The sequence below is a fragment of the Balaenoptera borealis genome (genome assembly GCF_965194805.1).
Source record: "Balaenoptera borealis genome assembly, chromosome: 7".
Lineage (NCBI taxonomy): Eukaryota > Metazoa > Chordata > Mammalia > Artiodactyla > Balaenopteridae > Balaenoptera > Balaenoptera borealis.
The window spans coordinates 110,490,261-110,516,985 of NC_138864.1; the positions used below are offsets into that span (position 1 = coordinate 110,490,261).

A 26,725-nucleotide genomic window follows, 5' to 3' on the forward strand; every position below is an offset into this window, starting at 1 on the left:
TAGATACATAGGTGTCTGTTACATTTTCTTTATTTTTGTGTATATATATATATATATATATATATATATAAAACCTGTATCTCTCTATATTTGTATATACAGGCAACTATAGCGAAAGGATAGTTGATGTGGTGAGAGCAGAAAATTCTTCTGAGGAAGAATAAGAAAATGGAAATCCCAGGAATGCTTTGGTTCATGCTTCCATTTTGGTGAGATAAGAGAAACAGGAAATAAAGATTGGTCGAAAAGGTATAAGTTGAAGAGTCATATATTAGTATAGATACCAAGTAAGGGTTGTCAACAATGTCAGATGTTGCCAAAAGGGAGGGAATGTGGTCTTGTTGTATAAAAACAACAAAACCTTTTATTTGGTAATCAGCTCATTAATATTCTCAGAGGATGGAGTTTTGACTTTAGAAGTGAGGTTCAAATTTAAATTGTAGAAGGGAAGCCAGTATGTGGTATGTGAGATAGAGTAAAACACATTAAGAAGGTTGCCAGTGAATTGAAGGAGAGCAGTAAGGCAATAGCTTAAAAGGAAAGATGGATCAAAGAACTTTATTTAGCCTGTGCATCAAGCTTGATACAGTACTTGACCATGATTCATGTGAACAGCTTGGAATTTCTAACTGCCACTGCAGCAACACTGTTCTGATTTAGAAACTCGAGAGTGACTGCTACTTTATTCATATCTTCTCTCCTTTCTCCTTTGTTAAAAACATTATATTATTTGCATATATGGCTCTTTCTCTTTCTAACTCGTAAGATCCTTTGGGTGAGGGAATAATGGGTTATTCATCTTTATACCACTGCCAACCACAGTATTTTGCATATGGTAGATGCATGAATAATATACCTTAATTTTAAAAGGAGCGACTTTATTCAGCATGGAGACACCTTATGGGAAAACCTTCAAAAAGATGGAATGGTTGAGGAAAGTGTGTACAAAGTGCACGCAAAGCACCTAACTCATGGTCCATGAATGTTAAGTATTTCCTCATGGCCCCTCCTCTCCCAGATATTTGAGAGGAAAAAATTGAGGAAAACCAATCTGGAAGACTCTGAAAGGTTGGCAGTGTTCAGTTTTTAAAGAGGGAGGGATGGAGAGAGGGAGCAGAAGCCAGTGTTGGAGGGGAGGAGGAATGATGGTAGTGCATGGTCAGTGCCCTCCATGGGGTGAGCGGGGTGGTCAGTGCCCTCCGTGGAGTCAGCGGGGTCCTGCGCTGTTGGAGGCAGTGCTGTGGGCTATTAGAGAGGAAGAGCCTTGGGAACATCTTTGTATGAGTGAAGATATAAAAGGCAGGTGACTAAATGCATCGTCTGGTCACACTGAGAGCTCACTTGAATTTAGACAGTATGAATGACGAGGCCTTTGCGAATGTGTGATTTTTATGCTTTGGAAGCTGAGATTGAAGAAAAGCATACACAGTGTGTAATATAAGGGAAGGGATTCACAGGGCTGCAAATGAAAGATTTGGTGGAGACAGTCATTTCCTTTTAAACGTTTGAACAGTTCCCATATAGATAAGTAATTTTTAAAAAATTATTTATTTATTTATTTATTTATTTATTTATTTATTTATTTATTTTTGGCTGCGTTGGGTCTTTGTTGCTGTACGAGGGCTTTCTCTAGTTGCGGCGGGCGGGGGCCACTCTTCATTGCGGTGCGCGGGCCTCTCACTATCGCGGCCTCTCTTGTTGCAGAGCACAGGCTCCAGACGCGCAGGTTCAGTAGTCGTGGCGCACGGGCTTAGTTGCTCCGCGGCATGTGGGATCTTCCCAGACCAGGGCTCGAACCCTTGTCCCCTGCAATGGCAGGCAGATTCTCAACCACTGCGCCACCAGGGAAGCCCAGTAATTCTTTTAATTCTATTTTATTAGAGGACTAAACTCAGGCTAAAGAGTTGATGTAAGATTCCTGCCCAGTAAAAGTGCTTACCAATAATAAGCCATCCAATATTGTAATACACTATTTTGGGAGAGAGGGAGTTTCCTGTCAGGGGAAGGATTCAGAGAGAGAGAGGGGGCAGGATGTGAAGATGGAAGGTCTGACTGCATGTCAGCTAAAAACCTTTTTTTTTTTTTTTTTTAAAAACACTGATTATTATTATTTTTTATTATTATTATTTGTGGCTGTGTTGGGTCTTCGTTTCTGTGCGAGGGCTTTCTCCAGTTGCGGCAAGCGGGGGCCACTCTTCATCGCGGTGCGCAGGCCTCTCACTATCGCGGCCTCTCGTTGCGGAGCACAGGCTCCAGACGCGCAGGCTCAGTAGTTGTGGCTCACGGGCTTAGTTGCTCCGCGGCATGTGGGATCTTCCCAGACCAGGGCTCGAACCCGTGTCCCCTGCATTGGCAGGCAGGTTCTCAACCACTGTGCCACCAGGGAAGCCCTAAAAACCTTTTTAACACTGAAGGTGTTGAAAAGATTTTATGATCAAAAGGTTGGTGGGGTAAGAAGATCTGGTTTGTAGTTAAGAGCAGAAAAACAAGTAGTGACCAGGAGGCCAAGCTAGATTGGATGTCCATTGCAGCCAGAAAAGAGCCAAAGATCTAAGACAGTTGGGAAACATCCATGCCATAGTTGCTGCATTTTTTCTGCCTCTTTATTTTTAACATTAACATCATGGTTTCATCAATTATATCTCCCATTACTTGCAGTCATGCTCAACCAGCCTATCTTAACCAGTACCAGTACCTTTGGGCTCCGTGTGTTTTTACTCTCACTTAAAATTTCATTTTATAAACTCAAAATGGATTAAAGACCTAAGTGTAAGGCCAGACACTATCAAACTCTTAGAGGAAAACATAGGCAGAACACTCTATGACGTAAATCACAGCAAGATTCTTTTTGACCCAGCTCCTAGAGAAATGGAAATAAAAACACAAATAAACAAATGGGACCTAATGAAACTTAAAAGCTTTTGCACAGCAAAGGAAACCATAAACAAGACGAAAAGACAACCCTCAGAATGGGAGAAAATATTTGCAAATGAAGCAACTGACAAAGGATTAATCTCCAAGATTTACAAGCAGCTCATGCAGCTCAATAACAAAAAAACGAACAACCCAATCCAAAAATGGGCAGAAGACCTAAATAGACATTTCTCCAAAGAAGATATACAGATTGCCAACAGACACATGAAAGAATGCTCAACATCATTAATCATTAGAGAAATGCAAATCAAAACTACAATGAGATATCATCTCACACAGGTCAGAATGGCCATCATCAAAAAATCTAGAAACAGGGCTTCCCTGGTGGCGCAGTGGTTGAGAGTCTGCCTGCCAATGCAGGGGACACGGGTTCGAGCCCTGGTCTGGGAGGATCCCACATGCCGCGGAGCAACTAGGCCCGTGAGCCACAATTACTGAGCCTGCGCGTCTGGAGCCTGTGCTCCGCAACGAGAGGCCGCAATAGTGAGAGGCCCGCGCACCGCGATGAAGAGTGGCCCCCCACTTGCCACAACTAGAGAAAGCCCTCGCACAGAAACGAAGACCCAACACAGCCATACATACATACATACATACATAAATAAAAAGAATGTAAGCAGACAAGAATAACATTAAAAAAAAAAAAAAAAAAAATCTAGAAACAATAAATGCTGGAGAGGGTGTGGAGAAAAGGGAACACTCTTGCACTGTTGGTGGGAATGTAAATTGATACAGCCACTATGGAGAACAGTATGGAGGTTCCTTAAAAAACTACAAATAGAACTACCATACGACCCAGCAATCCCACTACTGGGCATAGACCCTGAGAAAACCATAGGTCAAAAAGAGTCATGTACCAAAATGTTCATTGCAGCTCTATTTACAATAGCCAGGACATGGAAGCAACCTAAGTGTCCATCATCGGATGAATGGATAAAGAAGATGTGGCACATATATACGATGGAATATTACTCAGCCATAAAAAGAAATGAAATGGAGGTATTTGTAATGAGGTGGATGGAGTTAGAGTCTGTCATACAGAGTGAAGTAAGTCAGAAAGAGAAAAACAAATACAGTATGCTAACACATATGTATGGAATCTAAGGGGAAAAAAAAAAAAAGGCCATGAAGAACCTAGTGGCAAGATGGGAATAAAGACACAGACCTACTAGAGAATGGACTTGAGGATATGGGGAGGGGGAGGGGTGAGATGTGACAGGGTGAGAGAGTGTCATGGACATATATACACTACCAAATGTAAAATAGATAGCTAGTGGGAAGCAGCCGCATAGCACAGGGAGATCAGCTCGGTGCTTTGTGACTACCTAGAGGGGTGGGATAGGGAGGGTGGGAGGGAGGGAGATGCAAGAGGGAAGAGATATGGGAACATATGTATATGTATAACTGATTCACTTTGTTATAAAGCAGAAACTAACACACCATTGTAAAGCAATTATACTTCAATAAAGATGTTAAAAAAAATAAAAATAAAGATAATGGAGATAGTCAAAAAAAAATTTTCATTTTAGAGTGAATTAACTTCTTTGAAATAAAAACCGAGGAGTTTTAAATTTATTTGTGGATTGCACATGTGATACATGAATGTTTTAAATACATTTCCAGTTTTTGCCTGATTTTCTTTTCACTGGCATCAATCGAGAGGTGAATTTTTGATTTTGAGTGAAGCCTATACTATTACTAACTAAATTTTTCCCATTTTTATTACGAATTCTTGTTTCCTAACTTTTCTCACCCCCCTTTCATCTCCTTTTAGTAGTTTTATCAGTTTTACTCATTTCATGGAGAGAATGTCATCACATGTACCATGAAGTCCAGGACAAGGGACAACTAATTCACACAGAATTCATGTATTGGTTTCTTTCTTGGCTCAGTGTTTAACATTATATAAGCTATAGGCTGTAATCTTGTAGGATCCCAAACTCAACATTTTTTTTTGATGTGGTACATTAGTGTCTAGAATGTTAGTATTGATTACTGTAGTTTCTCTTGCTTGATCTGAATGTGAAAGGAATGGAAAAGTATCTTGGAGCATAAGGTTGGCCAGTTAGCTCTTTTTGCTTGCTTTGTTTGTGTGTTGGTTTCTAGAGAACACTGAATAATCTGTCTCTTACTTTCATGTCGTACTGCAAAGATACTATTGAATTAAAGTCAGTATTCTTGAAAAACGTGTTAGAAATTACTGAGAAGAATATCTAAAATTTACACAAGTTGGTGAAGCCCTGGTGAGAAAAAATGGGTCCATACATTGATTCTTTTGGGGTAAGGATGGAGGCTACAATCTTCAAGGAGCCACAACAGAATCTTTGGTTAAAACTTTTCTAAATATGTGTGATCCACTTCCTGAACTTCTGTTATAGCCATCACTCCTGGGATTCTACATTTTCTTTTATCCTACTTTGAATCACGATATGTACTCACTACCTAAAACTACTGTTAGGTTTACTATGATTATTGTTAGATATAAGGTGAATATACTCTGGGGCTGGGAGACCATTGTAATTGATTGCCTAGCTATTTTATAGCAAACTCTTAGGTAGGATATGGGATTAGATAAAGCCCTCATACATGAGAAGCTTTTAAAATTTTAATTAAAAATGAAACAAGAATGAACACTTATGGGGAAGTACTGTAAGGATGATAGATGTTTTCAGTGTTGAGAAAAGGTCATCCTTGACTATGTTTAGAAGTGATATTCAATATGGAAAGTGGTTCAATATAATCTTCCTGGTATGAGTGAATTCAAGGAGTGTTGGGCAGAAGAAGAGACAGAAGAGACTCCTGAATAACTCATTTCAAGTAGCAGGATGTCTAGGCAGAATTAAAGAAGGTAGGGTAGTGACTTCAAGAAAATTACAAGGAGGTTTTAATTTGAGGGACATCAGAGGAATCATCTAGTGAAAATGTTGGTGATTATGGAATAACAGTACAGGGACAGATGAGCTGATGTATGGTCAGTAGAACTGGGAAAATGCCAAGAAACAACAGGAAAGGAGGCTCATAGCATAGAACAGATAAAAGGCTTACTTACAGAGGCAAGTTTGAAATTCTCCAGTTTTTCAAGTTGGTATTCATCATTGAAAGAATTAGGTTTTATAGGTGAGATGGTCAAAAAGTACAATCTTCCGATTATAAAGTAAATAAGTCTTGGGATATAACGTACAGCGTGGGAGTATGTAGCTAATAATACTGTATTGTATATTTTAAAGTTGTTAAGAGAGTAGATCTTAAAATTTCTCATCACAGACACAAAAATTGTAACTGTGTGGTGGTGGATGTTAAGTAGACGTACTGTGGTGATTTTCTTTATATATATATATATATAGAGAGAGAGAGAGAGAGTCAGTCGTATTGTACACCTCAAAGTAATATAATATATAATATGAGTTATATATCAGTTAATTTTTTTTTTTAAAGTAAGTTCTAAGAACCAACAGTAAAGAAATTTACCACCTGTCTAAGGTGTTTTGATGTGAAGCAGATTTAAAAAGGAAACTAAAGTCTGAATGACTGATACCAAGAAGGATACAGTGGCATGATCAGACACAGCCAATACTCAAGTGTTTATTGAGTACTGTCCTGGGAGCCTTGGTGAACACGGTTGGTGTTTTAAGAATCTTGTAGTCTGATTGGGGCAAGAGCAACTTGAAAGGTCAACCCAAATGGAGGACAGCATATGTTGGTGTCAGATGAGTACTACTGCTATTCAGAGTGGGGAGTCTCAGGTCTCAGGCCCCAACCCAGACCTATTGTATTGGTTTTCTCTGGCTGCCTTACAAATTACCACAAACTTAGTGATGTGAAGCAGCACACACATTTATTATCTGCCGGTTTCTGTGGGTCCGCAGTCCTGGCAGCTTAGCTGGCTACTCTGTCAGGGTGTCTTACCAGGCTGCAGTCAAGGGGTTGGCCAGGGCTGGGTTTACCTCAGAGGACCCACGGGAAATAGGCTGCTTCCAGTCTTTTTTTTTAAATTTTAATGTCATCAAGTGCTTTTCCTTTCCTCAGTCCCCCCTCCCCTCCCCTCCCCTCTCCCCCTTAGAGGTGCAGGAGACACCTCTAAATTTATATGATAAATTCCTCTCTTATTTGTTTAAGATATTTTGAGTTGATTTCTGTTACTTTCAGCTAGAGAGCTGAAATGAGAGCCCAATAAATATGGTACTTAAACATTTAAAAAAAAAATTCCTTAACTACTCCTTTCTTTTTCTCCCCTCATGTCTACATAGTTCATTTTCAAAGGCCAATTATATTCCTTAATTTATTGAATAGTCATTGAATATTTTTTTCAGGATACTTTAGAGATGTGAGATGAAGAAATATGATCGTTGCCTTCAGTCAGTTTTTAATTTACTGATGGAGATGGACATGTAAATGACGACCTATAATATTAGGCAGAAGTAAGAAATAAGTACTATGTGCAACTTACATGAGGTGATCTTTATCTGTTGCTTGATAGCCTTACTTAAGGCCATTTAAAAATTTCATTTTTTTGGAAGTAACTGACTGTGACTGATGCTAAGGTCCTGACTCATGCTTCTGGACTTATCGTTTTTGCCTGTGCCTCTGAGCCCTGTAAGCAGGCCAGGCAGTCGGGCCACGTATGCCTTTCTTCATTAAATAAAGTAGGTGGCAGGAATTACATTGATGTATGCAAAACTGAAAGCAAGTCAAAACAGAAGCTCAGCTCTGAGGTCAAAAACAAAAACAACTTGGTGAAGTTATTTGCTCTCCTGAGATAACTAAGTCACCCTTACCTGGGGTGAATTGAACATTTCCATATTTAAGGTTGGTCTTAGAGGTTCTGTGTTCTCTATAGTTTGCATTGTGTATAAAAGGGTGCTTATATAGTTTGTGTTATATACTAAAAAAGGGTACTTAATATAAGAACTCTGTGTTCCCTATAGCTTACATTATGTAATAAGAAGGGTACTTATACAGCTTGCATTGCATAATAAAAAGGTTACCCAATATAAGAGCTCTGTGTTGCCTATAGCTAGTATTACATAATAAAATGATGCTTAAATTAGATGGAAGCCAGTAAAATTATAGTTAAACTGCATTGGGCTGATTTTAGAACCGCATTTTCTTAACATGGAGGTTATATATAGGTTGTATGTTTTACTGGCTTATGCAGTTCTTCAAAATGACCCAGTTCAGAATGACATTCAACTTAGAGAAAGATGATTAAAGTGTTCATTGGTGGAAAGTCCCCTGGGGACTTAGGAGCAATTAAAAAAAAAACTAGGAATCTCATTCCTTATAATGATAGAAATAAAAAAATCTGTAGTTAGAAACAATTTTAGAGAAATATGTGAAGCTTTATCTTTCTTACTAAAGAAATTGTGGGAAATGCTTACATTTTTCAAATAAAAGGAACTAATTAGTCTTATTTTGAAAATATCATTAGGGAAAGTAATAGAACAAATGGAATAACCCAAGGAGGAGCTAAGTAATTTTCTTTGAAGTGAGAATTCTTCTAGAGATTAATTCTAAAATTGTTCTGGAGACTTCATAATACAGAGGAGTGGAACAACAGGTAAAAACTAATACTGGCTTAGATATTCTATCTTATCTTTTTTTCTTGTCTAAGATAAGCCATCCATAGTTTTCCTATATTATAGCACTCTTTATCCTACCTTTACATCATTTTGCTCATTTTGAAATTGTGTGTGTGTATGTGCACATGTGCATGTGTGCACTCATACATGTGTGTACATGTGTACACATTTGTATACATTTGTCAGTTTCTTCTCTGCTAGATATTAAGTTCATTGAAAATGAGAACCATGTGATTACCTTATTTTCACTATGTACCTTGTACCTAGCACTGTCCTTGGACATAGTAGGCACTTAGTCATTATTGAATGAATGGATATTTATTATTTATTTGCATAACCCTGCACTCTACAAGTAGTACTCATACAGAGATATGCCAGAAGTATTATAAGTAACATCATTTTTTGGCTCTTAGAATATTGTATATTTGATGTAAGGTTTAGCACTATGAATATAGTCAGTCAATACTCCATAAAAAATGCGATCACCTTGACTCTTATTTCTTATCTTCTGTCAGAAGCTAACCTTAAAACAAGAAAAGAGAAGAATAAGGGAGGGATCAGTAGGTGGGGCATTTATCATCTTGAACCCATGACCTGGCAGATGACTACCAAAATTCTTGGGGAACTAAGCTTCTAGTAATTAGGTTGGCCAATGCACAGACAAGGTTAGAGGAGTTCTCACAGCTGCAAACTAAGTCAGTGGTGGCAGCAGTTCCGGTGTAGGAAGCAATGCTGTTGTCCCAAGGCCAGAGCTCAGGAGTGGGGCAACACACTGTCATGGTACCCTTTGGGGGAGGGGAATGTGCTCCATGGATTCTAGTTATGGGTCTCTAGGGAGAAAGGCTTTGAAGATAGTGAGCTGAGCAGCCATGAAAGCTGCAGAGGACTGGGGGACATTGGTAGGGAGTTGCCCTTTCCCTGGAGGACAGGATTTAGTAGTTGGGTTTAGTGTTGATTGTGCCCCTCCCCTGCCCCTTTCCCTTAGATGTTTTTTCTGTTTCTGGTAACGCTTTTCACACAGAACATATCACTGGTCAACATGCCTGCCTGGATAGTAGAGTTGTTAAATGAATTCAACCTTGGTTAATTCCACATTTACTTTAAAGTTGGTGACATCATGCCCCAGTTGGGGGTTATGTCTGTAACCGCCACAGAAGCAGTTCCGTGTGTTATGCCTGCAGATGGCTGTGAATCTGTCAAGGAAAGAGCAAGATAAATATTTTCTTATAAATGTAAAAGGAAGAGTTAAACCCTTATTGTTTAGAAACGAAGCTGATAAGCATATTACATTGTCTGAGGCACCAGAAGTAAGCAAATTAATTACATGCAAATAACTGTTGCTTATGAAGTGTGGGATAATAATAGTATCTGTTTGGATGTTTATGGTAAGTTTATTTACATGGCTCAATTTTCTGCTACTTTTCCCGTGGAAAATGAAAAATACTTGGTTCCCTTTGCCTTTCTTTCAGAAATACTTTATAGAAATTGTGGAAACCGTTAACTTTGACTTGCTATCATTGCCTTGCCAAAGGCAATTCTAAAGACAGTATTTGTGTACACATGATGAAGAAAGAACTGTTAATTGTGTTTGTTTCCTGCCTTAAACAAGTGGCTGCCATCATCAGCTTCCTTATGTAATATAGAGGTTCTTATTATTGAACTGAATTATTGCACTCATGTCATTCAGTCCAGATTGACTTTCATGCACATTTTTGATGTCAGCTTCTTGGTAAACTTCAGACGTTTCCTCTCTTAAAGCAACACAGGGAACTGAGCATTTCATATTGACAGTGTGGTCCATGGTGTGGGTCTCTGCCCTTTCTGCTAACGAGTGGTTGGGTTCATTTTGAAAAGATGGCCCTAAACTCCGCCTAGTGCTCCACACACTCCAAAGAACCCCCTGCACCCCGCTGTGCCTCTCCGTGCTCCTTGAGGCACAGCAGAGGTGATGAGGTGAGTTCTTTCATTCTTTCAGGATAATCAGTTCTTGTGGGTCATGAACTTGGATTGTGTATCGGATGCCTCATAAGCCAAGGAACGTTTTGGTTGGGATAAGGAGTAATTGTTTTTCTAGCCAACTTTCCAGGCTAGGCTTATCCATGGAGTGCCTCCCTCAGTAGGATGAGGCTCCCCCCTACTATGTCACTATTTTGTTCACTCTCTGTATGCTAAGTCTCAGGCATTTTGCTCACCTCTATGCATTTTCATCAACAGCCCTGACATTTTGACATAATTGGAAACTATTATCTTACAGCACGCAAAACATTGTGGTTAATCACCTGCTGTTCACAAAACAGGAAGTAGAGTGGAAATGGACTTTTGCTTTAATTTTTGCGGGAGAAGGAATTTTAACATCTAATCAAAAGGGAAAACAACATTTTGTATCTGGGATTAGTTTGTGTCAGTTACTCTTCAACCTCATTTTGCCATCTAGTGGTTACATGTGGGTTAGGGTGCAGGAGAACATGGGGGTGGCGTAGGAAGGTTGAACCACTGAACTCTGGAAATTAGGATCTTGCCTTAGGGGACTCTCTTGGCCAGTCCTCTCCATCGATTGCCATGGTAGAGATTAGGGTTCAAAAGGCTGGTGGCCATATATTTTCTTACTGTGTTTCTGGTGGATGAGGGGTGAGGGCAGTACACACATACACACCGTGGGGATACAGTGTTCGGCTTTTCCTCCTTTCAGATTGAGATTCCCGGGTAGAGAAATTATACTACCTTTAATAATCCTGATTAAAAGAAAGAGAAAAATCAGTTGGTAGATTTTGAGGAGAGAATCAATTTCCTTACTACAGAAAAGGATGAGAGACATAACCACCTTGTGTTTGCAGATTATTTGCTTTCAGTCTGTGATGCTTTCAAGAGTTTGAGAAATAGGGTATTTAACTTCTCAACTTATGACTGATAGGATCATGGTGAAAGTGCTCCAGCCTAATGGAAGTTTAAAATGCAGTACTCAGAATTGCTGGATCATACTTGACAGTGATTTGTATGTCTACGGATTATTAAACCTCAGCACAGAGAATGTCCTAATTTAAAAATTTCCAATTTTAATTCCTGGTCTGATGTGAGGAGCAGCTATGCCTTCTGTAGTCTTGTGTAGTAGAATGTAAATTTCTCGACCGCAGGTGAGTTTCTGGTCAGGGCCAACCAAACTGAGCTTTAGGGAGTTTCTCCCTCTGGGACTTCTCAGAGAATTACTAACATGTCCTTCACCCTTGACTTTGTTCTTCATTGACATCTAAATGCCATTTGTTATTCTAAGCAGCCATAGCCTGTGCCACGAACTGGAGTACATACCTTAGGAAGAAGCAACTCAGAACAAATAGTACTCTGTGCTAATATTTTATATTTATTACGTAGGCACTCATATGGTTCTTCTAAAAATCCCTGAAGCTTCTATAGGTTTGCCTAAGTATGCACAAACTTAATGTTCAGAAATTTGCTGCTGTAGAAATTATAAATCAGGAAAGTGATTTAATAGTTGTGGCTTTAAGACTTGTTTAACATAACTTCCAGGTTCCTTCAGCTACATTCTACATAAGTGTGTTTTCTTGTTACTCCACAACCATTTTATTGGTGCTTGTTGTGTATATTTAGTTCTGAATTGGGTTATACCAGGATTTAAAGTTAATTTTGATAAAATTGCTTACAATGAATATCTTCTTAATTTTTGTGTTTTCCTCCTCTTCACTAACCAAAAGTTACCTTATGAATGTTATACAGATGTGTGTATCTGAGAACCCTGACTTGATATGAGTCAAAAGCTGATTAAGGGGGATGGTAGAACTATTGATGCCTTGGAAAGTCTGAAGAGGCAGGGAATGTATGAACCAAGACAGAGACGACTTGGGAATGGGGATTGAGGTAATTAATAGTATGGATTAAGAAGAACAGTGATGAAGGAGAAAGAAAAAATATATTGATTTAGTTGGTGCAAGGGTACTGGAACAATGGAGTCTTAGAATATTAGAGAAAGAATTGATAGAAACATGACTTTTCATGTCTTTGAATCTACTTTAACAGTGTTTTTGCCTTGGATCTAAAATAATGACCAAGTGTAAAATTTACTTTGAAATCATAATCTGAATATTTAAAATATTTCACTAAGTATTTTTAAAGCAAATCTTCTACTTTCTATTTCAATAAGCCATTTTCCTAGTTTTGCTAAGGTAAGTGATTTTATTAGATATTGAGCCCAATATGTTTTCCATAATTAAAAAAATTTTCCAGACTAAAAAATTGAGATATATTTCACATACCGTAAAATTCACCATTTTGAAGTGTAAATTCAGTAATTTTTAGTATACTCATAAGGTTGTGTATCTGTTATCGCTACCTAATTTCAGAACATTGTTCATCATCCCCAAAGGGAACTTGGTCATTGGCAGTAACCCACCATTAGTAGTCATTTCCATTCTTCCTTCTCAGCTTTTGTCTACTTTCTGTCTCTATGGATTGATCAATTTTGGACATTTCATATAAATGGAGTAGTATAATACGTGATCTTTTGTGGCTGACTTCTTTCACTTAGTGTAGTGTTTACAAGGTTCATGCATGTTATATCATGTATCAGCACTTCATACCTTTTGATTGCCTAATAGTATCCCGTTATATGGTCATTTGATTTTTCCGTTCATCGGTTGATGGACATCTAGGTTGTTTCCACTTTTTAGCTGTTATGAATAATGCTGCTATGAGCATTCATGTACATGGTTTTGCATGAAGGTATATTTACAATTTCAGTATACCTAGGACTGGAAGTTTTGGGTCATATGGCAAGTCTATTTTTAACTTTTTGAGGAACTGCTGAACTGTTTTCCAGTTGGCTGCACAATTTTATATTCCCACTATATTGGTTATGCTATTTGAAATTAAGTGACATACTGTTAAAAATAAGTTTATCGGGACTTCCCTGGTAGCACAGTGGTTAAGAATCCACCTGCCAATGCAGGGGACACGGGTTTGAGCCCTGGTCCAGGGAGATCCCACATGCCATGGAGTAACTAAGCCTGTGCGCCACAGCTACTGAGCCTGCGCTCTACAGCCTGTGAGCCACAACTACTGAGCCCGCACGCCTAGAGCCTATGCTCCGCAACAAGAGAAGCCACCGCAATGAGAAGCCCACGCACCACAACGAAGAGTAGCCCCCGGTCGCCGCAACTAGAGAAAGCCTGTGCGCAGCAACGAAGACCCAACACAGCCAAAAATAAATAAATATATTAAAAAATAAATAAATAAGTTTATCTGTGCTTTGTTTCCTGCCCTTCTGGACATCATGTTTACTGGAATGAGTTATTACCTGAAGTTTTGAAAGGTAATAGAATTTTAGGGCTCGAGGGATTCTAATGGATTCATCTTCCCACTGAAATAGAAGGTCCCTGAGGTCAGGCATTTTGCTCCCTGCTGTATCCGCTCCTCTGAGGTCAGTGCTATAAAATACTAGGTGCTCAGTATATGTTTCTGAATGAATGAATCTTTTCAAATACCTCTGTGTTTTAATGAGAAAAATGATGCTCAGAGAAGTCAGGTGACTTCCTAAAGGTCACAGTCTTAACGGCAGGGCAGTGGCTAGAATACTTTCCTCGCCAGTATCTTACCATCACAATCGTCTTGAATTCACAGTTCTTCCTGAGTTTGGTGGTCCACTGCTGACCTGGTACAGCATTTTCTGACAGTTTTACAGCTTTGCTTTGGGGGTTTATTGACGTTTAGTGAGTGTTTTTGTTCTTGTGAAGTCATTTACATGTTTGCTGCCGAGGCCAGCATTCATAAAAGGAGAGAAACATTTAAATAACTGCATTTTACCTAGGGAAGATAAATTACAGTTGCCCATCAATAAATAGATAACTTTCATAGCTGCCAGGATTATTAGATTGTGGAAGACAATAAATTTGTCCCCTCCCTTGTGAGTCACTTGCCTTAAAAATTCACAACTAATTATCTGAAAGTGAGACAAGTTACTGCAGATTTGCAATCTATTTACTAGTATTCCTTTCTTTCTTAATCACCCTTGTGGATGGAAGAATCCATTTTATCAGTCTTTCCTCCATACTCTGCTCTTCCAGAGTAATATACGTATAAATTAAATGTAGCTTAGCATAAGTAAGCGTAGATTAGCCTGTACTGGAGGCAATGCTCTTGGAGCCACATTTGCATGTTAAGTGGAATTGTGTGCCCTGATGGATAGGTTTATAGACTGGACCCATAATGAAGTTGAGAATCACTGTGCAAAGGCTGTAGACTGTAGGTAGAAATCTAGGGCCTTTGAAGGCAAAAAATATATATTACACCTCCTTTGACAAAGCCTTTATTTTATAAGGCCTTATGGGAAACAGTTGGTTCAGTTACTTTAGTTACAACTCATTCCAGGAAACAGAATATCAAGACATTTGAAGGTATTGAGATTAACCCCTTTTTGAAACTTTTCATCAGCTGATTGATACCTGGTATTAAAGTAACAGGTTTAGTAGATTATTACGAATTTTGGTCATATTTGTCCAAATCTGTGGGACATATCATAGGGAGGATCATAAGGCTATTAAGGGCCTAATTGTATTTCTGATCTACTACATCCCTGTACTATTAGGAGTTAAGGGTAAGAGAATATAAAAGAAATTTTCTTCTTGCTAAGGTAAGAAATAAAGGATTTTTTTTTTTTTTTTTTTTTTGGATTAGCATGGGGTGGTAGGGAGAAAGACCCAGGCTTTTATTTAGAAGATTTATATTCAAATTTTGGTTCTATGGCTAACTAGTTGTGCAATCTTTAAATCACAGAACTTCACCAAGGCTAACTTTACTCATTTGTAAAATGTGGATAATAATAATTCCTTACAACGTAGATTTGTATTTGTTGAGATACTCTGTGGAACACATAGTAGGCATTCAGTAGTTGTCAGTGGAATCTGAACCTGGGGTTCCTTGGATTGCTTTAATAAAGTTTTGCTATATGCATACATATGTGTACATATATACATACAACACACGCTCCTACCCTCCTACCCCAGCTGTCTCCACCCCACATCTTGTTTCCAGTAGGATTTAACTGGTTAGGTGGTTGACAAGTTAACTCTTAAATGTATGTGGATAATCGGAGCCTTTAAAAATTATCTTCAAATGTTGTTTCCTGTAAAGACTTGTTCATAGAGCTGCTGAAAATCTGTCAAGTGCTTTCCATTCTCTGCCAGTTTCTGTCAATACCACCACTACTACTTACGTTATCAAAGTTGGAAATCTTTTCTGCCTTCTCTTTGCTTTGTGATTTTGCTGCCTAGCAGGCTATTTCTATGCAAAGTTAATACTGAATAAAAGATAGTTGATGCTGATGTAAGGTGGACAATTTATTAGTCAACAGATTACTGAGGTGCTAATAAAGCTTTTAATCATGTCCATTTATACTCAGAAATACAATATAATCCCAATTTTAAAGTTTTTTTTTCATGTTTAATTCTTACTTTCTAATAGTCCTCTAAATGCTAAGCTTATAAAAATAAGGTCTCTTTTACCTAGATGGTGTAAGTGACAAGACCTTTGTATTCCATTAACAGCAGGATACCAGCAGGATGCCAGGTGTGGGTAAACAAAAAAATGTCTAGCGGCCTGAATCTGAGGATGTGGTAGATTGGATTATTGTTCAGCAAGTATTCATTCCCAGCCTGCTCCACCACCAGGCAGCCCTGCCTCTATGAGACCAATATGCTTCCTGCTATCGTTGATATTGGGGTTAGACATGTGGCTTACCGTGGGCAATGCAACATTCACAGATATATACCACTAGCAAAGGCTTGAACTGTGCTTGTGCATTTGGACCAGGTCTTTTGCTGAATCCCAGACAACCAGCATATACGTGAGCAAGCTTACTACGTTTTGAGGTGGTTTGTTACTCAGTATTATTGTGGCAGTAACTAACAGATACAAAGAGATGCTGATTTCTTTTAAATATTTTCTTTGGGCACTGATTTGGGAGCCTTAACTTTCCCTGTAGAGTCAGAACACTTTATTGTTTGATTGTACCTATTTTAATGCCATTTTTGTCTCTGTTCAGGATTAAAAGCTCAGTTAAAAGGAATGCTGACAATTCAGATCTGGAAGAAGGGCTCTGGTTGACCCTGGCTGTCTATGCAAACCTGTCTATACTTGGAAGCTGTTTCTAGGAAAAGATAATGGCCAGTGGCTCCTTTCTTGTTTGTATTTCCTTAGTGGTTAAAAGGGCAGTGAATACACAAAGATAGTCTCTTTAATTATGGAAAGAGCCTATTAAAATTCCATTTTGTCTTTAGAAGTAAACATATAAAGGAATCTGGAGGAGGCCTAACACCTCTTTAAAATAATGGTCTTGGGCTAATTCTTTCACTGTGCCTCCAGCATCATTAGATGCCAATCCTACTGTGTAGGTTCATTTGCAAACAAAACTGATTAGAGAGGGGAGGCTGTGTGCAGAAGACTTCCCTAAAGCAGAGTTTCAGACACCTGTCCATTGTTTAAACCCATTACCCTCAGCAGTACTTTTATTTATTTTCCCTCTACCTAGAAAAAAAAGGGGGGGAAAAAGATTGTTTATTTCAAAGGGTATTGGAACTCATCCTTCAAAAGAGAACACTGAAAAAAAGAGAAAAAAGGATATTGTGTAAAAAGCTCAGAAGGTTTTCAGAATTTCCCTTTCTTGCCTATTATAAACATGATCTTTCCCTTTGCTCTGAGCTCCCCCCTCTGGCATTCATGGTATATTTCTCTTTCTATTATTACAAACTTCAAAGCTCCCCCACCATGTCATTTTGCAAACCCTCTAGACTGTAAGTGATGGTTCTGGCTGCTTTTATTTCCTAGAGTTTGGCTGGGGTTGTGGATTAAGGAAGGCAGAGGAACTGCCTGGAACATTTATTAACTTTTAATTCAGTGCAGAAAAAATCGGAAACCCAATGCACCATTGATGTTGCTTCAAAGATGCTTTGAGCTTGTTTAACCATTTTTTAAGGCTCGTGTGCCAGGACTGAAATGAGGTGCCTTTTCACAGACCTCAGGATTGTGCTGTCATAATAGACAGATCCACATGGCTCTTTGTTTTTGCAATTAAAGCTTTATCCTTATTCTTTTTCTGCTTAAATGGCTATCTTTGTTCTGATGAAGACTGATTCCTTTATATTGTAAGTAAACTCCTAACTACTGAATCATATTTTCTTTAAAAAGAAGATTGGTAATGCCCAATTTATTTAGCACTGCTTAGGAATCTGATTTTCAATGTAGCTTAATTTTTCAGAAAACAAAATTTCACCCGTTTAAAGCACCAAAGGTTGTATTTTAACATTTTTAAACGGAAAAGTTTGTATAATACATTTCTCAAATTGGGTCTGTAGGGGAGGAAAAAGTTTTCCTTTCCTTTAGGGTCCCTGACTGGGTCTGAACATTAAACTGACAGAGACAGATTATAGGAGAAAAACATCCAAATTTGTTTAAAGTTAGTTTTATGCAATAAGGGAACCCTCATAAGGAAATGAAGACTCGTAGACATGGCAAAACCTATTTGCTTTCTAATATTAGGTTGAACAAAGAGAGGCCATTATGGAAAAGTGACTCAACTATGTGAGGAGGCCAAAGGAAGATAAGAATTCCCCCCGCCCCCGGCCACGCTGCACAGCTTATGGGATCTTAGAGCCCTGACCAGGGATCAAACCCAGGCCCCAGCAGTGAAAGTGCTGAGTCCTAACCATTGGGCAGCCAGGGAATTCCCGATAAGAATTATTTTAACAAGGTCTGTTTGTATAGAATCCCTTGCGTCTCAACTTCTCGTCCTTCATGATAAGAATGCTACTTTCCTTCTGGTATAGAGAGGATATCTTTCATATAGGAATTTCATCTCTTGCTTTTAAGAAAAAGAAGGAAGATCCAAGTGTTTTTCTTATATTTGCTGTTTCTTTTTTTTTTTTTTTTTTTAATTTATTTATTTATTTATTTATTTTTATGGCTGTGTTGGGTCTTCGTTTCTGTGCAAGGGCTTTCTCTAGTTGTGGCAAGCGGAGGCCACTCTTCATCGCGGTGCGCGGGCCTCTCACCATCACGGCCTCTCTTGCTGTGGAGCACAGGCTCCAGACGCGCAGTCTCAGTAATTGTGGCTCACGGGCCCAGCTGCTCCGCGGCATGTGGGATCTTCCCAGACCAGGGATCGAACCCGTGTCCCCTGCATTGGCAGGCAGATTCTCAACCACTGCGCCACCAGGGAAGCCCCTATTTGCTGTTTCTTTAATGCCTTTGACTCAAAAGAAGTTAATATGCCAGAGTGGCATATTTTGGGGTGACGTGCTCTGAACTCCTTCAGTCCCTTTTGTCACAAAATCCTGAACACATTGGGACTTTTCTTGATGATTGAAGGCCATGATTTTGAACCTGGTTAAGTGATGCTTTGTTTGAACTCTGCAGACCTGCCCCTTATTGACTCTTGTTATGGTGTGTCAGTGGTCACCTTCTCACCTTTGGAGTAAGGTGTGGTGTTGCCCCCACTTTGAATCAGACCCAGACTTCCATGTCTTTCTATCTCCTTGTCTGCTTTTCATGCCATCTGTCTTTTTTTCCCTTGCTGTGTGGTTGTAGGTTATCATATCTAGCTGTTTATCATGTCTGTCTCAGACAGGCTCCTCTTGCCTTCTGAGTTGCCCAACTACTGTGGTATATACTGCAAAGGCAGGAAGCAAGGTGGTTAGAATTGTGTGTAGAATAAGTAAACAGCACTCTCTGGCATCAAGTGGCATCAAGTGGTTGAGTTCGTAACTTTGAATTTTGTAACACAGGTAAATTTTGGCCGTCGATATGTCCCTTTTTCTTTCCTATTAAGTTCTCAGTGGTCTAGGTTGCCAGATAAATTAGATATTATTAGGCTAACAATGGCATCACTTCACACTGGTCAGAATGGCCATCATCAAAAAATCTGCAAACAGTAAACGCTAGAAAGGATGTGGTGAAAAAGGAACCCTCCTGCACTGTTGGTGGGAATGTAAATTGATACAACCACTATGGAGAACAGTATGGAGGTTCCTTAAAAAACTAAAAAATAGAACTACCATATGGCCCAGCAATCCCATTACTGGATGTATACCCTGAGAAAACCATAATTCAAAAAGAGACGTGTACCCTTATGTTCATTGCAGCACTATTTACAATAGCCGACATGGAAACAACCTAAATATCCATCGACAGATGAATGGATAAAAAAGATGTGGCACATATATACAATGGAATATTACTCAGCCATAAAAAGAAATGAAATTGAACTCTTTGTAGTGAGATGGATGGACCTAGAGTCTGTCATACAGAGTGAAGTAAGTTAGAAAGAGAAAAATAAATACCATATACTGACACATTTATATAGAATGTAAAAAAAAAAAATGGTACTGATGAACCTAGTGGCAGGGCAGGAATAAAGACATAGATGTAGAGAATGGACCTGAGGACCTGGGGTGGGGGGAGGGGAGAGCTGGGGCGAAATGAGAGTAGCATTGACATATAAACACTACCAAATGTGAAATAGATAGCTAGTGGGAAGCATAGCACAGGGAGATCAGCTCGGTGCTTTGCGATGACCTAGAGGGGTGGGCTAGGGAGGGTGGGAGGGAGGCTCAAGAGGGAGGGGATATGGGGACATGTGTATGCATATGGCTGATTCACTTTGTTGTGCAACAGAAACTAACACAGTATTATGAAGCAATTATACTCCAGTGAAGATCTGTTAAAAAAAAAATGATACTTAAAACAGGTGATATATACACATACATACCACATCTTTCTTATCCATTCTTCCATTGATGGACACTTAGGTTGCCACGTTATTCACAATAGCCAAGGTATGGAAACTATGTCTTAATTTGTTCTTGTTGATCTTTTATCCCTAAGGGTAGCATAAGTGTTTGAATTATCTTAAGCAGCGTGTTTTCATGTGTTGTTAAAAGGAGACAATTTATTCTTGACAGTTGTTTTAAGAGGATGGTGCTCTTATATCAGCTTGATTGTTTTTGAAATTTTTTTTCTTTTTGCATCCAGACAAACTGGATATGAACTGGTCAGACCTAGAGTGGTCTGGGCCTTCCTTGTCCTTTTAACTCCCTCAACTGGCAGGTCTGTACTTGCCCATGGATCCATCCTGAGTTTGGCCTTCTGATGAGAAGATCCCGAATTTGACTCTCACTGCCCTCTTTAGGCCAGAGCTTTTGTTACGCATATAAATATTACCTTTGAGTCATTCTCTGTTACTCCTCATGTGGCATTAAGACTCATAAATGATGAAACACACTTTCCCCATAATCAAGACCAGTACCCTTTTCCTTTTTCTCTTCTTTGTCTTCTTTTTCCTGAGAGAAGGCACTGTGGCCAATTAAAAAAAAAAAAAAAAAGCCTAATATCATTCCAACCTTACGAGATAGTCTTCTGGCCTAATCCTTCTTTACTAAGGCCGTAGAGATCAGTTTTAGCAACCTGATAAGAGGACTAGGACTGACCAGTGAAGTAAACAGCCTTTGTATGTGAGTTCAGTGGCTTTCAGTTCTGTTTAATCAGTGTGTAGTTATTAACATGTACGACATGGAATGCACTATGCTGTACAAAAAGAGACCCCACAATGAAGTCTCCCTCCCCTTTTAATTTAGCTTGTAGGAAATGCAGCAGATAGTTTTTTTGGCTTATGTTTATAATGGAGATCTCTTTAATTTAGTGTCAACCTCCTGAAAGCCTATGCCTCTATGTAAATTTGCCTGTCTGCCCTGTCTATAAATTGAGGATAAATTAATAAAAATAGATTTGAGTGTTTGTGGCTGGGGGTTGTGTTGGAATATGTGTGTGAGGAGCTCCCATGAATCATTAAATTATATAATGATCATAATAAAGGTAGTTTTTAGGATTTCTGTTTATATTTGATTTCTCTTTAAACTTAGCATGTCCTCCAAATACATTAGAGGATTTCTTTTTAAAGAAAGTACTGAGAATGTTTGCTCAAATTTATGGTATACGTTGTCCTTTTTTGGCTTTCATTTTGTGTTTCTCAAATCTACTATATTTGTGTTACTAGAGTTTTTAGGTTTTTATTCTGATTATGGTTGATGATTTAATTACCCACCAGATGTTCAAGTATTTTACCTTTTGCTATTATATTATTTCATACGTGAGAGAAAAATGAACTATAACCTTTCTCTGTGGTACAGTTTTCTGCTCAGAAGAAATGGAAAAGTTTGGTAGCATTCACTTTCTAGCTCTTTAAATGTATACATGTTCAATTATCTGGTGGTCACTTGCTGTTTGCTGCAAACTTGGTGCTAATGTTGGATAGTGAGGAAGAGTGTCTCTGGCCTCACGGAGCTCACAATCTGTATGGGAGAAAAGGTCACTGATTTTTTTTTTTTTTATATACAGCAGTTCCTTATTAGTCACCAGTTTTATACACATCAGTGTATACATGTCAATCCCAATCGCCCAATTCATCACACCACCATCCCCACCCCCCCGCAGCTTTCCCCCCTTGGTGTCCATACGTTTGTTCTCTACATCTGTGTCTCAATTTCTGCCCTGCAAACCACTGCATCTGTACCATTTTTCTAGGTTCCACATATATGCGTTAATATACGATATTTGTTTTTCCCTTTCTGACTTGCTTCACTCTGTATGACAGTCTCTACATCCATCCATGTCTCAACAAATGACTCAATTTCGTTCCTTTTTATGGCTGAGTAATATTCCGTTGTATATGTGTACGACATCTTCTTTATGCATTCGTCTGTCGATGGGCATTTAGGTTGCTTCCATGACCTGGCTATCGTAAATAGTGCTGCAATGAACATTGGGGTGCGTGTGTCTTTTTTTATTATTATTATTAATTTATTTATTTATTTTTGGCTGTGTTGGGTCTTCGTTTCTGTGCAAGGGCTTTCTCTAGTTGCGGCAAGCGGGGGCCGCTCTTCATCGCGGTGTGCGGGCTTCTCATTGTCGCGGCCTCTCTTGTTGCGGAGCACAGGCTCCAGATGCGCAGGCTCAGTAGTTGTGGCTCACGGGCCTAGTTGCTCTGCGGCACGTGGGATCTTCCCAGACCAGGGCTTGAACCCGTGTCCCCTGAATTAGCAGGCAGATTCTCAACCACTGCGCCACCAGGGAAGCCCCATGTGTCTTTTTGAATTATGGTTTTCTCTCGGTATATACCCAGTAGTGGGATTGCTGGATCATATGGTAATTCTGTTTTTAGTTTGTTAAGGAACCTCCATACTGTTCTCCATAGTGGCTGTATCAATTTACATTCCCACCAACAGTGCAAGAGGGTTCCCTTTTCTCCACACCCTCTCCAGCATTTGTTGTTTGTAGATTTTCTGATGATGCCCATTCTAAGTGGTGTGAGGTGACACCTCATTGTAGTTTTGATTTGCATTTCTCTAATAATTAGTGATGTTGAGCAGCTTTTCATGTGCTTCTTGGCCATCTGTATGTCTTCTTTGGAGAAATGTCTATTTAGGTCTTCTGCCCATTTTTGGATTGGGTTGTTTGTTTGTTTAATATTGAGCTGCATGAGCTGTTTATATATTTTGGAGATTAATCCTTTGTCCGTTGATTCGTTTGCAAATATTTTCTCCCATTCTGAGGGTTGTCTTTTGGTCTTGTTTGTGGTTTCCTTTGCTTTGCAAAAGCTTTGAAGTTTCATTAGGTCCCATTTGTTTATTTTTATTTCCATTACTCTAGGAGGTGGATCAAAAAACATCTTGCTGTGATGTATGTTAAAGAGTGTTCTTCCTGTGTTTTCCTCTAAGAGTTTTACAGTGTCCGGTCTTAACATTTAGGTCTCTAATCCATTTTGAGTTTATTTTTGTGTATGGTGTTAGGGAGTGTTCTAATTTCATTCTTTTACATGCAGCTGTCCAGTTTTCCCAGCACCACTTATTGAAGAGACTGTCTTTTCTCCATTGTATATCCTTGCCTCCTTTGTCATAGATTAGCTGACTATAGGTGCGTGGGTTTACCTCTGGGCTTTCTAACTTGTTCCATTGATCTGTGCTTCTGTTTTTGTGCCAGTACCATATTGTCTTGATTACTGTAGCTTTGTAATATAGTCTGAAGTCAGGGAGTCTGATTCCTCCAGCTCCGTTTTTTTCCCTCAAGACTGCTTTGGCTATTTGCGGTCTTTTGTGTCTCCATACAAATTTTAAGATTTTTTGTTCTAGTTCCATAAAAAATGCCATTGGTAATTTGATGGGGATTGCATTGAATCTGTAGATTGCTTTGGGTAGTATAGTCATTTTCACAATATTGATTCTTCCAATCCAAGAACATGGTATATCTCTCCATCTGTTGGTATCATCTTTAATTTCTTTCATCAGTGTCTTATAGTTTTCTTCATACAGGTCTTTTGTCTCCCTAGGTAGGTTTATTCCTAGGTATTTTATTCTTTTTGTTGCAGTGGTAAATGGGAGTGTTTCCTTAATTTCTCTTTCAGATTTTTCATCATTAGTGTTTAGGAATGCAAGAGATTTCTGTGCATTAATTTTGTATCCTGCAACTTTACCAAATTCATTGATTAGCTCTAATAGTTTTCTGGTGGCATCCTTAGGATTCTCTATGTATAGTATGTCATCTGCAAACAGTGACAGTTTTACTTCTTATTTTCCAATTTGTATTCCTTTTCTTTCTTTTTCTTCTCTGATTGCCGTGGCTAGGACTTCCAAAACTATGTCGAATAATAGTGGGGAGAGTGGACATCCTTGTCTTTTTCCTGATCTTAGAAGAAATGCTTTCAGTTTTTCACCATTGAGAATGATGTTTGCTGTGGATTTGTCGTATATGGCCTTTATTATGTTGAGGTAGGTTCCCTCTATGCCCACTTTCTGGAGAGTTTTTATCATAAATGGGTGTTGAATTTTGTCAAAAGCTTTTTCTGCATCTATTGAGATGATCGTATGGTTTTTCTTCTTCAGTTTGTTAATATGGTGTATCACATTGGTTGATTTGTGTATATTGAAGAGTCCTTGCATCCCTGGGATAAATCACTTGATCATGGTGTATGATCCCTTTAATGTGTCATTGGATTCTGTTTGCTAGTGTTTTGTTGAGGAGTTTTGCATCTATATTCATCAGTGACATTGGTCTGTAGTTTTCTTTTTTTGTAGTATCTTTGTCTGGTTTTGGTATCAGTGTGATGGTGGCCTCATAGAATGAGTTTGGGAGTGTTCCTTCCTCTGCAATTTTTTGGAAGAGTTTGAGAAGGATGGGTGTTAGCTCTTCTCTAAATGTTTGATAGAATTCACCTGTGAAGCCATCTGATCCTGGACTTTTGTTTGTTGGAAGATTTTTAATCACAGTTTCCATTTCATTACTTGTGATTGGTCTGTTCATATTTTCTGTTTCTTCCTGGTTCCGTCTTGGAAGGTTCTACCTTTCTAAGAATTTGTCCATTTCTTCCAGGTTGTCCATTTTATTGGCATAGAGTTGCTGGTAGTAATCTCTCATGATCTTTTGTATTTCTGCAGTGTCAGTTCATATTTCTCCTTTTTCATTTCTAATTCTATTGATTTGAGTCCTCTCCCTGTTTTTCTTGATGAGTCTGGCTAATGGCTTATCAATTTTGTTTATCTTAAAGAACCAGCTTTTAGTTTTATTGATCTTTGCTTTTGTTTTCTTTGTTTCTATTTCATTTATTTCTGCTCTGATCTTTATGACGTCTTTCCTTCTGCTAACTTTGGGTTTTGTTTGTTCTTCTTTCTCTAGTTCCTTTAGGTGTAAGGTTAGATTATGTATTTGAGATTTTTTTTGTTTCTTGAGGTAGGCTTGTATAGCTATAAAGTTCCCTCTTAGAACTGCTGTTGCTGCATCCCATAGGTTTTGGATCGTCGTGTTTTCATTGTTGTTTGTCTCTAGGTATTTTTTGATTTCCTCTTTGATTTCTTCAGTGATCTCTTGGGTATTTAGTAATGTATTGTTTAACCTCCATGTGTTTGTGTTTTTTACACTTTTTCCCTGTAATTCATTTCTAATCTCATAGCATTGTGGTCAGAAAAGATGCTTGCTATGAATTCAGTTTTCTTAAATTTACTGAGGCTTGATTGATGACCCAAGGTTTGATCTATCCTGGAGAATGTTCTGTGCGCACTTGAGAAGAAAGTGTAATCTGCTGTTTTTGGATGGAATGTCCTGTAAATATCAATTAAATCAGTCTCGTCTATTGTGTCATTTAAAGCTTCTGTTTCCTTATTTATTTTCAATTTGGATGATCGGCCATTGGTGTAAGTGAGGTGTTAAAGTCCCCCAGTATTATTGTGTTACTGTCGATGTCCTCTTTTATAGCTGTTAGCGGTTGCCTTATGTATTGAGGTGCTCCTATGTTGGGTGCATATATATTTATAATTGTTATATCTTCTTCTTGGATTGATCCCTTGATCATTATGTAGTGTCCTTCCTTGTCTCTTGTAACATTCTTTATTTTAAAGTCTATTTTATCTGATACGAGTATTGCTACTCCAGCTTTCTTTGAATTCCATTTGCATGGAATATCTTTTTCCATCCCCTCACTTTCAGTCTGTATGTGTCCCTAGGTCTGAAGTGGGTCTCTTGTAGACAGCATATATATGGGTCTTGTTTTTGTATCCATTCAGCAAGCCTGTGTCTTTTGGTTGGAGCATTTAATCCATTCACATTTAAGGTAATCATTGATATGTATGTTCCTATTACCGTTTTCTTAATTGTTTTGGGTTTGTTTTTGTAGGTCCTTTTCTTCTCTTGTGTTTCCCACTTAAAGAAGTTCCTTTAGCATTTGTTGTAGAGCTGGTTTGGTGGTGCTGAATTCTCTTAGCTTTTTCTTGTCTGTAAAGCTTTTGATTTCTCCATCGAATCTGAATGAGATCTTTGCTAGGTAGAGTAATCTTGGTTGTAGGTTCTTCCCTTTCATCACTTTAAGTGTATCATGCCACTCCTTTCTGGCTTGTAGAGTTTCTGCTGAGAAATCAGCTGTTAACCTTATGGGAGCTCCCTTGTATGTTTTTTGTCATTTTTCCCTTGCTGCTTTCAATAATTTTTCGTTGTCTTTAATTTTTGCCAATTTGATTACTATGTGTCTCGGCGTGTTTCTCCTTGGGTTTATCCCGCATGGGACTCTCTGCACTTCCTGGACTTGGGTTGCTATTTACTTTCCCATGTTAGGGAAGTTTTTGAGTATAATCTCTTCAAATATTTTCTCTGGTCCTTTCTCTCTCTCTTCTCCTTCT

General features: G+C 38.7%; 1 protein-coding gene and 1 long non-coding RNA gene across 4 annotated transcripts in view; one reads left to right on the plus strand and one right to left on the minus strand.

Moving 5' to 3' along the window:
- The window catches only part of EXOC4 (exocyst complex component 4), an 816,004-nt gene that overhangs the window by 162,530 nt on the left and 626,749 nt on the right, over window positions 1-26,725 (plus strand). The window lies entirely within an intron of this gene.
- Window positions 24-6,914, minus strand: LOC309632098. Its single transcript, XR_014246726.1, has 2 exons — window positions 2,399-6,914; window positions 24-2,071 (listed from the first exon to the last, which is right to left on the minus strand). It is a non-coding gene; the product is annotated as an uncharacterized lncRNA (long non-coding RNA).